At 43.0% G+C, this 9,878-nt stretch overlaps 1 long non-coding RNA gene across 1 annotated transcript; it reads right to left on the bottom strand.

Annotated features, from left to right (window-relative positions):
* Positions 1-4,721: 4,721 nt before the first annotated feature.
* Positions 4,722-9,067, bottom strand: LOC105466584 (uncharacterized). Its single transcript, XR_978288.2, has 5 exons — positions 8,407-9,067; positions 7,639-7,806; positions 7,105-7,196; positions 6,666-6,797; positions 4,722-5,111 (listed from the first exon to the last, which is right to left on the bottom strand). It is a non-coding gene; the product is annotated as an uncharacterized lncRNA (long non-coding RNA).
* Positions 9,068-9,878: the final 811 nt, after the last annotated feature.

Here is a 9,878-nt window from a genome sequence, read left to right as displayed (position 1 = left end):
GATTACGGGCGTGAGCCACCACGCCCAGCCTCTGAGGGGTTTCTTAAGGGTGGTGTGTTTCTAGGATGAGTTACAATACCTTTTGTCCCCCAAGCAAAACTACTTTGCATATGTGCCACTCTGGTTCGGCCCTCGAGGCTGTAGCAGGGGCTCACACATGATATTTTTGTGGGGAGTCATTGCCATTTGCTTTGATTGAGACTTTTTGGAGGGCTTTGCTGTCAAAATTCTCACTGTGCCTGCACGGTCAGTAAACACCCTCCTCTAGCCTCCTTCCAGGCTTAAAACCAGTGTGGAAAAGTTTAGTCATGTGTTTGATGCAACTGCATCTCGTTTCTGTGGAAACCCAGGCTGCTACATAAACCTAATTCTATATTCCCCTGGCCTAACCCACCTTTCACTAGCGATTTTAAGGGAGATTTTCGCCTTCCCTGGGTATTAGCCTTTGACTTGCAGACACTAGTGTGGCTTTGTGGATTGTAGAATACCTGTATGCAAGAACTCATAAAACCACATCCAACACAGCCCTTTCATACACTGTGGTCTCTCCACACGGAGGCCCACTCAGCCAAGAAGACAAGCTCAGTTGAGTCCTTCTCCAAGGAGGACCAAGAGCACCAGAGAAGGGCCGGCCAGCAGCCCTGTGGTGAGAAGCACTCTGCTGGCACACTCAAGCTGCAAGGACCGTGTCACGATCCATGGGCAATGCCTGCCACAGACTTGGGGGCAGAGGCTGCAGAGGCATAGGTTCCCCCGAGTTAGACCCCATATGTCTACTTCAGAGCAAAGCAGTGTATTCAGTCTGTTATTTACATGGACTCCTAAAGCAAGATGGTAGCAGAAGTCACTTCTGACCCTCCTAGAGCGCAGGACCCTTCTAGAATCAGGTTCCTCGGGGCTTGGGCGCTGGTGTCTCATTCCTTTTATTTGGGTCAAGAAATGTGCTTCTCTTGAGCATTTGACACAGACCACGAAGAGTCAGCCCTGATAGGAAATGGGGGCTATTCTGCCTAGAGCAGGGGCAGAGCGGGTCTGATTTCCCTTCCCTGAAACTGAGGACGCTGGGAGGACTCATTAGGAATGTTTTCGTTGTTACTGCAAATGAAGGAACGGTGACTTGAATTAGTTTAGGCAAAGGTTGAGAGTAAATGGCAGTGATGCCCCACCAAAAAAAATCCAGTGGAATCCCCTGCTACAGCCTCAGGGGCTGGACCAACAAGCACAAATGCAAAGTCGCCTCGCCTGGCACAAAAGGTATTGTAAATCATTCTGGACATACGTCACCCTTAAGAAACCCTTCAAAAGCACAGGGGTAGTAATTTGGAGTCTTTGGAGCTTAAAGAAATAGTGTCACACTTTTCCGGCTCAAAACCTCCCATTCATTGGAGACTCAATGAAGAAAAACAGAGAACCTGGCATGGTGGGTGCCTGTAGACCCAGCTACTCAGGAGGCTGGGGCGGGAGGCCCTCTTGAGCCCAGGAGTTTGAACCCAGCCTGGGCAATATAGTGAGACTCAAGAAAGAGGAAGAAAGAAGGAAGGAAGGAAGGAAGGAAGGAAGGAAGGAAGGAAGGAAGGAAGGAAGGAAGGAAGGAAGGAAGGAAGGAAGGAAGGGAGGGAGGGAGAAAGGAGGGAGAGAGGGAGGGAAGGGAGGGAGGGAGGGAAGGAAGAAAGGGAGGAAGGAAGGGAGGGAGGAAGGAAGGAAGGAAAGAAGGAAGGAAGGAAGGAAGGAAAGAGGGAGGGAGGGAGGGAAGGAAGGAAGGAAAGAAGGAAGGAAAGAAAGAGGGAGGGAGGGAAGAAGGAAGGAAGGAGGGAGGGAGGGAAGGAAGGAAGGAAGGAGGGAGGGAAGGGAGGGAAGGAAGGAAGGAAGGAAGGAGGGAGGGAGGGAGGGAGGGAGGGAGGGAGGGTAGGAAGGAAGGAAGGAAGGAAGGAAGGAAGGAAGGAAGGAAGGAGTGGGAATGGGGAGAGGAGTTGTGATGTTGCCTCGTGATGGGAGCGGAGATCTCAATGTGCCTCAAGAGAGGGTCAGGATGCAGTCAGGCCTCAGTGACCTCCGTTCTGGCAGGACTCTTCCACCATCTGGAGTCTAGTTCGCTCTGTCATTGGCTTCAGACACTCTGTCATTGGCTCTTCTAGATAGCCAACATGTCTCCATCAGCTCCTGAATCTCCAGCTCCCAATCAGGGGCACTGACTCCTTCCCTTCATTCCAACTCAGAAAAGTCCAGGGAGGGGTTCTCATTGGCCCGTCTTGGGCAAGGAAGGCCTCTGGACTGACCGCCATGGCCAGCACTGAAGCGGCCTGGTTGTCCTGACTCGGGTTCAGTGCATACAGCTGGATCACATAGCTAGGGCAAGGGGCAGGCTTGAGGACCCGGAGCTGCTTCTGGAGGCCCACCCCTAAGTATAAGGCCCTCTAGGAAAAGAGCAGAGTGACCACTGGTTACCCCTCACGGTGACCACCACCCCACAAGTCTGGACTGGGCATGGGAAGGGGTGGAGAAACCCTCAGCTTTAGAGTGGGTGAAAGGAGTCAAAACCATCAAAGTCCCAGTGGCCCAAGTAACGGGGATGTGTCCAAAACTCGGAGCCTAAGGCAGGGAGACTCAAACAAAGTAGCAGCAGGAGCAGTAATGATAGCAAAAACAGTGCCATTCATTGAGCATGCATCTTGTGCCAAGCACATAGAAAGCACTTTACACGTGCTATTTCCAATCCTTGCAGCAGCCCTGCATGGTGGGTGCTATCAGTCCCATTTTGCAGTAAGAAAATTAAACCTACAAACTTTATGAGACGCTTCTATAGCCTCGGAGCTAATAGATGCCAGAAATGGTGCTTCCATGAGGGACCTGGGAAAGGGATGAAGCAGGATGAAGATGGTTGCTCAGGAGGTCACTTAATGCTCCTGCAACTCCCTGTGGCAAAGGGACTCAGCGAGAAATTGCCTTTTTTGGAGGGATTGTACAGGGTCTCTGCTGGGGGAGGGAGCTGTAAGAAAACAACAGCCCAGAGGGAGACTGTGTGCTGGACTGGACCTGGAAAGTTTGGTGAGGACCACAGGTTCTTGGATTGCCTGGGACTGTCTTGATTTCACCTGGGATTTCAACATATGTAATGATGGCACCCCTTTCATTCACAAAAACAGTGGTGTGCTGGTAAATGTATAAAATAGGGTCTCAAATATATATACACACACACACACACGCATAATACAATAACACTTATTGCACATACATATACAATATGCAGTATATATTATTGTATTATGCATATATGCATATACATGTAGTATGTATATACTGTATCTATACATACAATGTGTGTGAATATATGTATATGTATACATATATGCAATATGTATTATTGTATTATGCATATGTGCATATACATATAGTATGTATATACTATATATACACTATATCTACACACACAGTATGTGTGTGTGGTGTATGTATATGCAATGAACTGAATGTTTCTGTCCCCCAAAATTCACATGTTGAAATCCTAACCCCCAAAGTTAGGAGATGAGGCCTTGGGGAGGTGATTAGGTCAATGAAGGTGGGGCCTTCACGAATGGGATTAATGCCCTTATAAGGGAAATCCTAGAGACTCCCTGGCCCTTTCTGCCACATGAGGACACAGAAAAGACACTGTGTGTGCACCAGGAAGCAGGCCCTCATGAGACAGAGACTCTGCTGGTGCCCTGATCCTGGGCTTGATTGCCGTCCTCTAGAACCGTGAGAAACACGTTTCTGTTGTTTCTAGGCCGTGCAGTTTATGGTATTTTGTAATAGCAGCCTAAAGGGACTATGACAATATATACACACATCTATTTGAGATCAAGGCTGTGTAATACAAAATTTACAATCCATAACAAAATCTGTGTTATTCTTTAATGTAAATTTCACATAGCCATCGATTCTCATAGAATAAAATTCTGTGAAAATTTTTGGTTGATTTTTGCTAAAACCTTGTATTCTTAGTCAACCTGTGGTTGTAATTCAACCGTGATTTGTCAAATGGAGATGCACTCCAATCTGCTAATTCTTTTCCCAGTAAGTCTATTGTTGCTAACTCTGATATGTGCACTAACGTTAAACAATTGCTCATCCTCGTGAAAATCATATTCATTAAACAGAAACCTCTTTCAGCTCCAGCACTACTCACTACAATCATGCTACCTGCACGGAGTTGCAGGAATCAGAGCATAATTTCAGTGTGTATTATTTACTAATGGATGCATTTAATAACTGGCCTGAGAAAATGTAGTGATCGGTTCATTGTGCATCACCATGAGCAGCCAGGACAACCATACTGCTGTAAGAGGGTCCTAGTTCTGCCAGTAAACCATTGGCTCACCCTACTTTTAGAAGCTCGAATCCATTCCCAGTAACTGCAGTGTTGGTGACTGTGACATCGTATTCTTCAGGCACCAGTCGAGGGGTGAGGTGGGGAACAGGGTCTATGGGGTGGGAGCCTGGCATCCTGTCTGTGACCTGGGCTCTGTGTAACCTGTGCTTGCAGACCTCTAAACTGCTCCTCATGGGTGAACAGACAGGGCCACTGAAGGACAGCGTAGGAGGGGCTGCCCCGGGAGCCACGTGGACTCTCTAATGGCTGCAGCCTCTCACCTTCTGAAAGCCAGGGAGAAGACGTTCTTACAACTTCCTGTACTTGGGAAGAATCTGAAGAGTCTGGCTCTACTTATAAAACCAAGTTTATTTCACATTTTTAGAAACCTCATGGTGCAGGGAAAATAATCAGAGAACAGGGGTTTGACTGCTAACTTGAACATTTGAGTGAGTAAGCTATTCAATCTCTAAATTCCCATGCCCAAATTTTGGCTATAAAATGGAAATAACAAGGACACATATACTTAAAGCATGCAATTATGCATTAAGTATCAATCAAGTTTTAGCTCATTAAAAATTGAATGAGAAAATATGCATGAGAGAATCCTTGAAAAGAACAAATGCAATTTACACTGTTTAAATTTACCAGTGTTCAAAAGTGGTGGCATCTGTCAGGACAATCCACAGAACTGCTGCTGAAATTCCCACCGAAGCAACACCAGAGCAGCAAGAATTGGGTCTTTGTTATGCTTTGAAATTTTCTGTTCGGGATTAAGACAAAGAAAAGATGCAAACACTTGAGGAGGTTAAAAAAAATTCTCCAAAATTTCAGACAAAAAGCTTAATTTTTTCCAAGCCAATTTTTCCAGTTATTTTATTATTATTTTAGGAGGATGAGTAGTGTCAACACACGCCAGGCACAGTGGCTCATGCCAGCACTTTGGTAGGCCAAGGCAGGCAGTTCACTTGAAGTCAGCAGTTCGAGACCAGCTTGGCCAACATGGTAAAACTACTAAAAATACAAAAATTAGCCAGGCATGGTGGCACATGTCTGTAATCCCAACTACTTGGGAGGCTGAGGGAGATAATCACTTGAACCCGGAAGGTGGGGGTTGCAATGAGCCGAGATCATGCCACTGCACTCCAGCCTGGGTGACAGAGTGAGACCCTAAATAAAAAAATAAATAAATAAAGTAAATACTACTAATAATGTCAATATAAACTATTTCCATAATGCTAGTCACCTTTAGATTCCAAGATGATTTTTAATTCAACAAATTTTTGTTGAGCACGCCCTTTGCGTCCTCAACAGGCATGGTCCTAGACTCAGGGGATGCCTGACCTTGTAAAGTTCCAAGTAAGTAGCTCTTGAAAAACTGTGAATATGTAGATTTTTATGTAAATCAGTACTCAGTATCAGCATCTAATTTCCGGGTGCTCAGATGTAATAATGCTGTCCGGCAAGCTGTAAAACGAACTGGCTGGTGAGGCAATAAGGAAGTGTCCCAGTGTGTGAGAGGAAAGGGCCCAGCCCCGCCTGCGCAGGGCTTCCGCTTGCACGAGTCTGCGTTCAATAACACAAAGCAACAGGAGAGGCGAGATTCTGAGGAGGATTCTGAAAACACAGTGCATTACACAAAAATGTGAAGCAAAAGATTGCATACATTTGGGTGGATGGTGGGAAGGTGGCGTTTGCTTGCTTGCTTTTATCTTAATTCTCCTTCCAAAATTGAATGTTTTCAGACTTCGCTTGACTACAGCTGCTAACAGAAAACTTAGGACCAGTTACTTTTTTTTTTTTTTGAGATGGAGTCTTGCTCTGTTACCAGGGCTGGAGTATAGTGGCACCATCTCAGCTCATTGCAGCCTCTGCTTCCCGGGTTCAAGTGATTCTCGTGCCTCGGCCTCCCAAGTAGCTGGGATTACAGGCGTGTGCCACCACACCTCGCTAATTTTTGTATTTTTAGTAGAGATGGGGTTTCACTATTTTGGCCAGGCTGGTCTGGAACTCCTGTCCACAAGTGATCTGCCCGCCTCAACCTAACAAAGTGCTGGGATTCCAGGCATGAGCCACCGCGCCCGGCCCAGTTACTTTCTTTAATTAACAACATAATATTGATGGTCTATAACAAGCCGATAAAAGCAAAAAGACGCCTTGACATTCCACAGATCATAGCTCAATTTGAAACAAATGAAAAACATTTAAATGTAAATTAATTTGGTATGTTTATAATTATTGTCTAAGTAGATGAACAAGCCATATTTCAGATATATTTCTCATCAATCAGACGACTACAAGAAAGTCTCTTACTCACCTACTTTTGGGGAGGTTTTTTTTTCAAGGACGGTAAATCCTCACCTAACATCATGAATAGGTTCTTGGAAACGGCGACTTTCAAAAGTACGAATATAGACAAGATTTATGTACAGGTATGTTCACATCAGTGCTATCCATTAGAGAAGAAATATTGGTTATAAAATTATGTTTGTCAATAGATTTAAATATTAGAAAGCCATTAAATGTCATATTTTCAAATGGTAATATCTAGGGATTCTACAATATAATGTTTACAAAAATAAACAGGATACAAAACTGTGTTTATAATACAATAAATAGTGTTCTATGCAAGATACATATAATGTATTTGTTACATATAGTATTTTATTAATATATAGCATATTATTAATATATATTATAAATACATACACATATATAGAAAAAAAGCTGGAAGGAAATACACTCGAAATACTAACAGTAGTTTTCTCTAGGTGGTGGGATTACTGGGGTTTTTATATTCTTCCATTTGCTTTCCGTTTTATCAGTTTTTCCACATGAGCCTGAAGATCTGCCAAAAAGGAAAGAATATGTTGGCCAGGCTGACCCAAGTTTTGTGGTTTCTATGACAATTATACTTCTAATTCTAAAATAATAAACTGACATCATTTTTAACATCTTAGATATTTTAGTGCAATAAGTAATATGTTCATAATGAAAAATTTGGCAAGTACAGAAAAGTCAAAAGAATCAGGGAGAGAGCTGTGCAAATTTCCACCAGGCAGAAGGAAAGTCTGATATTAACATCCCACAGTTGTCTGAGTCAGGGCTTTCTAGCTACGCCATGGGGTATGTTTGCCATGAAAGTGCCTCATGAGCTGCCACCAGGGAGGCTGAGGACTGGCTGGGTCATGCAGTCTGGGTGAGATGCCACAACAGAAACTGTCCCCCAACCACCAACCAACTTGAATCAATCCCCTTGTACATAATTAGAGTTTCACGTAACAACTCACCTGAAGAAAGGCTCCATCCATGGCAAAACTAATAAAAGCAACCTTGGTTACCACATCTTAAGCCTCTTCCCTAAAGCTAAACATTTAGCTTGCTTCCAGTTTTCCTAACCACAGACTGGAAGCCAGAGTGAATGTCTTTGTGTAGTCATCTTTGCTCACATTCTGCCTCTGTGATTGAAATTTCAAGAAAAAAGTAACCATCATTTTCGAAGCTCTTGATATTTTCAAACTGCCCACACAAAAATCAACCTGTTTACACCCCATCGACTTGCCCATCTAACCAAACCTTGCATGCATTGAGCATCATTTCAAACAATCTTTAATTTGATAGATTTAAAATGGAGTCCCTCGTTGTGCCTGTCACATTTTAAGGAATGTGTGCCCCTTGGGGATCTCTTCCAAGAACCCTTCGGCCAGTACAAGCTGCCATCCCTCCAGCCCCTAGGTAGAGGACATGGCACCTCCCCACTAAAATGATGCTGGAGTTCTCCAAGTGGACTTGTGCTTGGGTTTTCTTCTCACTAGGCTCCCAGGCAACCACATGATTGAACTCACAGCAGCCCAGGCTGTGGAATAAGCCCCCAGGAAAAATGGAAGAAGCCAGGGTCTAACATACCCCCTTCCCAAATACTCTAGAGCTAGCCTCTCAGAACGGGAAGGTGTCCTGGAGAACAATCGTTCTTTGAGGCCTTTGGCTGCATACATAACGGCTTTGAGCCCTGGACCAGAAAAAACTCTATCAGTTAATGATACAGCCGGGATCCAAACCTGGTGTCCTGGGAGTCTAAGCCCGGCGACTTCCCCACTACTGGCCTCCAACCTGGGAGACGTCAAACGCAGCAGAAGCGAGTCCTAACCCATCACCCTTCTGTCTGATCACAGACCCTCCACGTAGGGCCCGTCAGCATCATCGATATCTAATAACAATAAACAAGGCTTCTTGACCGAGGGGGCGAGCGAAGACTGAAATCTACCTCGAAGACAGGGCTACAATATAAAAGCAGAAAGAAAACAAACTGGGAGAGATGCTCCCCAAGCCAGAAGAGCTCTCAGAACTCAATTTTAGAAGTCAGCATGCGAATGGCCACAAGGGGGAGCGCTATTTTCAAAAGATAGAAACCACAGTCCTAATCCCGGCGCCCCAACCGGCTTTCAGCTGAAACGGCTTTAGCTTTAGAACATCAAAGGGCTTGTTGCAAAGATTTGCTCACCAAATCCACTGACTCCCATTCAGATTTTGTGCCAACCTACAGTCTACAGCTTGTAGTCACTAGGAGCTAAAGCTTTCAATTTTTGTCCCTAGATTATTGTTTTAAAACTAAATATGGTACAATGGAGAAATACATACATGTGTGACACGTATACACATATGATAATACATAATGTGTATATATGTAACTTAAAACAAAAACACAAGTTAAAAAATGTGTATTATCAGCAACAGAATTTTAAATATATTTTAAACATATACAGTATATATTTAATATATACCATGAAATAGAATATAAAACATTTTAATGTTTTAATATAAAATTATATATAGTACATATATAAATATTTTTAAGTATATAAAATATATATTTATTGTATTTATATATAATTGTTTATATTATATGTTTAAAATTCTTTCTCTTGAGTGATAAATCCATGCTTGAAAACTCAAATTATATTTAAAACACCCATTAAATATATTATTTATTATATGTATATGTACAGTAATATACTAAATGTATTTTTATATATGATAATGATTTAAAGTACTTATTTAAAATTCTCTGTTGCTGAGTGAGAAACACATGCTTCGTAACTTCTCATTATAATCCCCAAAACCCTGAAAGAAACAGAATAACCTTTTTATTGACCCACTCGAGTGATTTAATTTTTATGTTTCACTAGCCCATATCTGTTCACATATAGCTGAAAATAAAAAAGAAACAGTGGATTAAAATGGAAGGGAAACAGACAGTAGCTGTTGTTTCTAGCTTAATTAGGAGAGAAAGCCAGAGTAAAATAAGAGAGTCTATTGCAGCTAAGAGGAAGAAATTCTTTAGTCTCAACCAAACATGTAAATATAACATCTCTCTTCTAATATTCTTAGTGCTAAATCCTAGTATAGAGCTGACTAAGGCAAGGGCGAAGCACATATTTAATGGCCATTATTATGCTACTCTGAGGAAAATTCTCTCAGTGTCTAATATTTTTTAAATTGGGTTTTAATTAGATCTTATCAGCAACCCTAA

Source organism: Macaca nemestrina, chromosome 3 (genome assembly GCF_043159975.1).
Source record: "Macaca nemestrina isolate mMacNem1 chromosome 3, mMacNem.hap1, whole genome shotgun sequence".
Taxonomy (NCBI): domain Eukaryota; kingdom Metazoa; phylum Chordata; class Mammalia; order Primates; family Cercopithecidae; genus Macaca; species Macaca nemestrina.
The sequence above is the reverse complement of the archived record's forward strand: the minus strand, read 5'-3'. Positions and strand labels throughout refer to the sequence as shown.